Consider the following 7362-nt stretch of genomic DNA (forward strand, 5'->3'; position numbering starts at 1 on the left):
CACTCCCAACACACATTCTCAGGCTCACTCTCACTCCCGGCACAGACCACCTCCCAAACTGTAAACACCCAAGCGCTTTCTGCCATAACATCGGCCTAAGGGCTTAGAGATGTTGCTGGTCCTCACCTTCCTTTGACAGTGCTTTCACAGCCAAACACACTCTGGCCATCTGCCTTGGCCTTGCCTCCCAGCAGTCCAAACCACACAAAAGCTAACGCTCACTCTCACTCTCACTGTCGGCACAGACCACCTGCCAAAGTGCAAACACCCAAGCCATTTCTGACGCATGCTACATCTAAGGGCTTAGAGATATTGCTGGTCCTCACCTTCCCTTGACACCGCTTTCACAGCCAAACACACTCTGCCCATCTGCCCTGGTCTTCCCTCCCAACATTCCCAACACACATTCTCAGGCTCACTCTCACTCTCGGCATAGACCAGCTCCCAATCTCTAAACTTCCAAGCCATTTCTCCCATACGATAGGCCTAAGGGCTTTTAGCTCTTGCTGGTCCTTTCCCCCCCTTTGACACCGCTTTCACAACCAAACACACTCTGGCCATCTGGCAAGTGCCTTGCGTTGCAGCACTCCAAGGCACACACATTCTCAAGCTCGCTTTCACTCTCGGCACACACCACCTCCCAAAGTGCCAACACCCAAGCGATATCTGACGCACGCTACATGTAAGGGCTTAGAGCTGTGGCTGGTCCTCCCCTTCCCTTGACACCGCTTTCACAGCCAAACACACTCTGGCCATTTGCCCTGCCTTTGCCTCCCAGCACTCCCAACACACATTCTCAGGCTCACTCTCAGTCTCACTACAGGCACAGACCACCTCCCAAAGTGCAAACACCCAAACCATTTCTCCCATACGTTAGGCCTAAGGGCTTAGAGCTGTTGCTGGTCCTCCCCTTCCCTTGACACCGCTTTCACAGCCAAACACACTCTGCCCATCTGCCTTTGCCTTGTCTCCCAGCACTCCCAACAAACATTCGCAGGCTCACTCTCACTCTGACTCTCGGCACAGACCACCTCCCAAAGTGCAATCGTCCAAGACATTTCTCCCATATGATAGGCCTAAGGGCCTCGAGCTCTTGCTGGTCCTCACCTTCCCTTGGCAGCGCTTTCACAGCCAAACACACTCTGGCCATCTGCCCTGCCCTTGCCTCCCTGCACTCCCAACACACATTCTCAGGCTCACGCTCACTCCATGCACAGACCACCTCCCAAAGGGGAAATATCCAAGCCATTTCTGACGCACTCTACTTGTAAGGGCTTAGAGCTGCTGCTGGTCCTCACCTTCCCTTCACACCGCTTTCACAGCCAAACACACTCTGGCCATCTGCCTTTGCCTTGCCTCCCAGCACTCCCAACACACTCTCACTGTCGGCACAGACCACCTGCCAAAGAGCCAACACCCAAGCCATTTCTGCCGCACGCTACATCTTAGAGTTGTTGCTGGTCCTCACCTTCCCTTCACAGCGCTTTCACAGCCAAACACACTCTGCCCATCTGCCTTTGCCTTGCCTCCCAGCACTCCCAACACACATTCTCAGGCTCACTCTCACTCCCGGCACAGACCACCTCTCAAAGTGCAAACACCCAAGCGATGTCTGACGTACGCTACATCTAAGGGCTTAGAGCCGTTGCTGGTCCTCACCTTCCCTTCACAGCGCTTTCACAGCCAAAAACACTCTGGCCATCTGACAAGTGCCTTGCGTTGCAGCACTCCAAGGCACACACATTCTCAAGCTCGCTTTCACTCTCGGCACAGACCACCTCCCAAAGTGCCAACACCCAACCGATATCTGACGCACGCTACATGTAAGGGCTTAGAGCTGTGGCTGGTCCTCCCCTTCCCTTGACACCGCTTTCACAGCCAAACACACTCTGGCCATTTGCCCTGGCTTTGCCTCCCAGCACTCACATTACACATTCTCAGGCTCACTCTCACTCTGACTCTCGGCACAGACCACCTCCCAAAGTGCAAACACACAAGCGATATCTGACGTACGCTACATCTAAGGGCTTAGAGCTGTTGCTGGTCCTCACCTTCCCTTCACACCGCTTTCACAGCCAAACACACTCTGCCCATCTGACCTGGCTTTGCCTCCCAGCACTCCCAACACACATTCTCAGGCTCACTCTCACTGTCGGCACAGACCAGCTCCCAAAGTGTAAACACCCAAGCGCTTTCTGCCATAACATCGGCCTAAGGGCTTAGAGATGTTGCTGGTCCTCCCTTTCCCTTGACAGCGCTTTCACAGCCAAACACACTCTGGCCATCTGCCCTTGCCTTGCCTCCCAGCACTCCCAACACACATTCTCAGGCTCACTCTCACTCTCACTCCAGGCACAGACCACCTCCCAAAGTGCAAACACCCAAGCCATTTCTGACGCATGCTACATCTAAGGGCTTAGAGATATTGCTGGTCCTCACCTTCCCTTGACACCGCTTTCACAGCCAAACACACTCTGCCCATCTGCCTTTGCCTTGTCTCCCAGCACTCCCAACAAACATTCGCAGGCTCACTCTCACTCTGACTCTCGGCACAGACCACCTCCCAAAGTGCAATCGTCCAAGACATTTCTCCCATATGATAGGCCTAAGGGCCTCGAGCTCTTGCTGGTCCTCACCTTCCCTTGACACCGCTTTCACAGCCAAACACACTCTGGCCATCAGCCCTGCCCTTGCCTCCCTGCACTCCCAACACACATTCTCAGGCTCACGCTCACTCCATGCACAGACCACCTCCCAAAGGGGAAATATCCAAGCCATTTCTGACGCACTCTACTTGTAAGGGCTTAGAGCTGCTGCTGGTCCTCACCTTCCCTTCACACCGCTTTCACAGCCAAACACACTCTGGCCATCTGCCTTTGCCTTGCCTCCCAGCACTCCCAACACACTCTCACTGTCGGCACAGACCACCTGCCAAAGAGCCAACACCCAAGCCATTTCTGCCGCACGCTACATCTTAGAGTTGTTGCTGGTCCTCACCTTCCCTTCACAGCGCTTTCACAGCCAAACACACTCTGCCCATCTGCCTTTGCCTTGCCTCCCAGCACTCCCAACACACATTCTCAGGCTCACTCTCACTCCCGGCACAGACCACCTCCCAAAGTGCAAACACCCAAGTCATTTCTGCCGCATGCTACATCTAAGGGCTTAGAGTTGTTGCTGGTCCTCACCTTCCCTTCACAGCGCTTTCACAGCCAAACACACTCTGGCCATCTGACAAGTGCCTTGCGTTGCAGCACTCCAAGGCACACACATTCTCAAGCTCGCTTTCACTCTCGGCACACACCACCTCCCAAAGTGCCAACACCCAAGCGATATCTGACGCACGCTACATGTAAGGGCTTAGAGCTGTGGCTGGTCCTCCCCTTCCCTTGACACCGCTTTCACAGCCAAACACACTCTGGCCATTTGCCCTGCCTTTGCCTCCCAGCACTCCCAACACACATTCTCAGGCTCACTCTCAGTCTCACTACAGGCACAGACCACCTCCCAAAGTGCAAACACCCAAACCATTTCTCCCATACGTTAGGCCTAAGGGCTTAGAGCTGTTGCTGGTCCTCCCCTTCCCTTGACACCGCTTTCACAGCCAAACACACTCTGCCCATCTGCCTTTGCCTTGTCTCCCAGCACTCCCAACAAACATTCGCAGGCTCACTCTCACTCTGACTCTCGGCACAGACCACCTCCCAAAGTGCAATCGTCCAAGACATTTCTCCCATATGATAGGCCTAAGGGCCTCGAGCTCTTGCTGGTCCTCACCTTCCCTTGGCAGCGCTTTCACAGCCAAACACACTCTGGCCATCTGCCCTGCCCTTGCCTCCCTGCACTCCCAACACACATTCTCAGGCTCACGCTCACTCCATGCACAGACCACCTCCCAAAGGGGAAATATCCAAGCCATTTCTGACGCACTCTACTTGTAAGGGCTTAGAGCTGCTGCTGGTCCTCACCTTCCCTTCACACCGCTTTCACAGCCAAACACACTCTGGCCATCTGCCTTTGCCTTGCCTCCCAGCACTCCCAACACACTCTCACTGTCGGCACAGACCACCTGCCAAAGAGCCAACACCCAAGCCATTTCTGCCGCACGCTACATCTTAGAGTTGTTGCTGGTCCTCACCTTCCCTTCACAGCGCTTTCACAGCCAAACACACTCTGCCCATCTGCCTTTGCCTTGCCTCCCAGCACTCCCAACACACATTCTCAGGCTCACTCTCACTCCCGGCACAGACCACCTCCCAAAGTGCAAACACCCAAGTCATTTCTGCCGCATGCTACATCTAAGGGCTTAGAGTTGTTGCTGGTCCTCACCTTCCCTTCACAGCGCTTTCACAGCCAAACACACTCTGGCCATCTGACAAGTGCCTTGCGTTGCAGCACTCCAAGGCACACACATTCTCAAGCTCGCTTTCACTCTCGGCACACACCACCTCCCAAAGTGCCAACACCCAAGCGATATCTGACGCACGCTACATGTAAGGGCTTAGAGCTGTGGCTGGTCCTCCCCTTCCCTTGACACCGCTTTCACAGCCAAACACACTCTGGCCATTTGCCCTGGCTTTGCCTCCCAGCACTCACATTACACATTCTCAGGCTCACTCTCACTCTGACTCTCGGCACAGACCACCTCCCAAAGTGCAAACACACAAGCGATATCTGACGTACGCTACATCTAAGGGCTTAGAGCTGTTGCTGGTCCTCACCTTCCCTTCACACCGCTTTCACAGCCAAACACACTCTGCCCATCTGACCTGGCTTGGCCTCCCAGCACTCCCAACACACATTCTCAGGCTCACTCTCACTCTCGGCATAGACCAGCTCCCAAAGTGTAAACACCCAAGCGCTTTCTGCCATAACATCGGCCTAAGGGCTTAGAGATGTTGCTGGTCCTCCCTTTCCCTTGACAGCGCTTTCACAGCCAAACACACTCTGGCCATCTGCCCTTGCCTTGCCTCCCAGCACTCCCAACACACATTCTCAGGCTCACTCTCACTCTCACTCCAGGCACAGACCACCTCCCAAAGTGCAAACACCCAAGCCATTTCTGACGCATGCTACATCTAAGGGCTTAGAGATATTGCTGGTCCTCCCCTTCCCTTGACACCGCTTTCACAGCCAAACACACTCTGCCCATCTGCCCTGGTCTTCCCTCCCAACACTCCCAACACACATTCTCAGGCTCACTCTCACTCTCGGCATAGACCAGCTCCCAAACTCTAAACTTCCAGGACATTTCTCCCATACGATAAGCCTAAGGGCTTTTAGCTCTTACTGGTCCTCCCCTTCCCTTGACAGCGCTTTCACAGCCAAACACACTCTGCCCATCTGCCCTGGTCTTCCCTCCCAACACTCCCAACACACATTCTCAGGCTCACTCTCACTCTCGGCATAGACCAGCTCCCAATCTCTAAACTTCCAGGACATTTCTCCCATACGATAGGCCTAAGGGCTTAGAGCGGTTGCTGGTCCTCCCCTTCCCTTGACACCGCTTTCACAGCCAAACACACTCTGGCCATTTGCCCTGGCTTTGCCTCCCAGCACTCACATTACACATTCTCAGGCTCACTCTCACTCTGACTCTCGGCACAGACCACCTCCCATAGTGCAAACACCCAAGCGATGTCTGACGTACGCTACATCTAAGGGCTTAGAGTTGTTGCTGGTCCTCACCTTCCCTTCACAGCGCTTTCACAGCCAAACACACTCTGCCCATCTGCCTTTGCCTTGTCTCCCAGCACTCCCAACACACATTCGCAGGCGGAATTTCACTCCCGGCACAGACCAGCAACCAAACTCTAAACTTCCAAGCCATTTCTCCCATACGATAGGCCTAAGGGCTTTTAGCTCTTGCTGGTCCTCCCCTTCCCTTGACAGCGCTTTCACAGCCAAACACACTCTGGCCATCTGACAAGTGCCTTGCGTTGCAGCACTCCAAGGCACACACATTCTCAAGCTCGCTTTCACTCCCGGCACAGGCCAGCTCCCAAAGGGGAAATGTCCAAGCCATTTCTCACGCACGCTACATCTAAGGGCTTAGAGATATTGCTGGTCCTCACCTTCCCTTCACAGCGCTTTCACAGCCAAACACACTCTGGCCATCTGCCCTGCCCTTGCCTCCCTGCACTCCCAACACACATTCTCAGGCGCAATTTCACTCTGCACAGACCAGCAACCAAAGTGCAAACGTCCAAGCCATTTCTCCCATAGGATAGGCCTAAGGGCTTAGAGCTGTTGCTGGTCCTCACCTTCCCTTCACACCGCTTTCACAGCCAAACACACTCTGCCCATCTGCCTTTGCCTGGCCTCCCAGCACTCCCAACACACATTCTCAGGCTCACTCTCACTCCCGGCACAGACCACCTCCCAAACTGTAAACACCCAAGCGCTTTCTGCCATAACATCGGCCTAAGGGCTTAGAGATGTTGCTGGTCCTCACCTTCCTTTGACAGTGCTTTCACAGCCAAACACACTCTGGCCATCTGCCTTGGCCTTGCCTCCCAGCAGTCCAAACCACACAAAAGCTAACGCTCACTCTCACTCTCACTGTCGGCACAGACCACCTGCCAAAGTGCAAACACCCAAGCCATTTCTGACGCATGCTACATCTAAGGGCTTAGAGATATTGCTGGTCCTCACCTTCCCTTGACACCGCTTTCACAGCCAAACACACTCTGCCCATCTGCCCTGGTCTTCCCTCCCAACATTCCCAACACACATTCTCAGGCTCACTCTCACTCTCGGCATAGACCAGCTCCCAATCTCTAAACTTCCAAGCCATTTCTCCCATACGATAGGCCTAAGGGCTTTTAGCTCTTGCTGGTCCTTTCCCCCCCTTTGACACCGCTTTCACAACCAAACACACTCTGGCCATCTGGCAAGTGCCTTGCGTTGCAGCACTCCAAGGCACACACATTCTCAAGCTCGCTTTCACTCTCGGCACACACCACCTCCCAAAGTGCCAACACCCAAGCGATATCTGACGCACGCTACATGTAAGGGCTTAGAGCTGTGGCTGGTCCTCCCCTTCCCTTGACACCGCTTTCACAGCCAAACACACTCTGGCCATTTGCCCTGCCTTTGCCTCCCAGCACTCCCAACACACATTCTCAGGCTCACTCTCAGTCTCACTACAGGCACAGACCACCTCCCAAAGTGCAAACACCCAAACCATTTCTCCCATACGTTAGGCCTAAGGGCTTAGAGCTGTTGCTGGTCCTCCCCTTCCCTTGACACCGCTTTCACAGCCAAACACACTCTGCCCATCTGCCTTTGCCTTGTCTCCCAGCACTCCCAACAAACATTCGCAGGCTCACTCTCACTCTGACTCTCGGCACAGACCACCTC

Source organism: Pelecanus crispus, chromosome 24 (assembly GCF_030463565.1).
Source record: "Pelecanus crispus isolate bPelCri1 chromosome 24, bPelCri1.pri, whole genome shotgun sequence".
Lineage (NCBI taxonomy): Eukaryota > Metazoa > Chordata > Aves > Pelecaniformes > Pelecanidae > Pelecanus > Pelecanus crispus.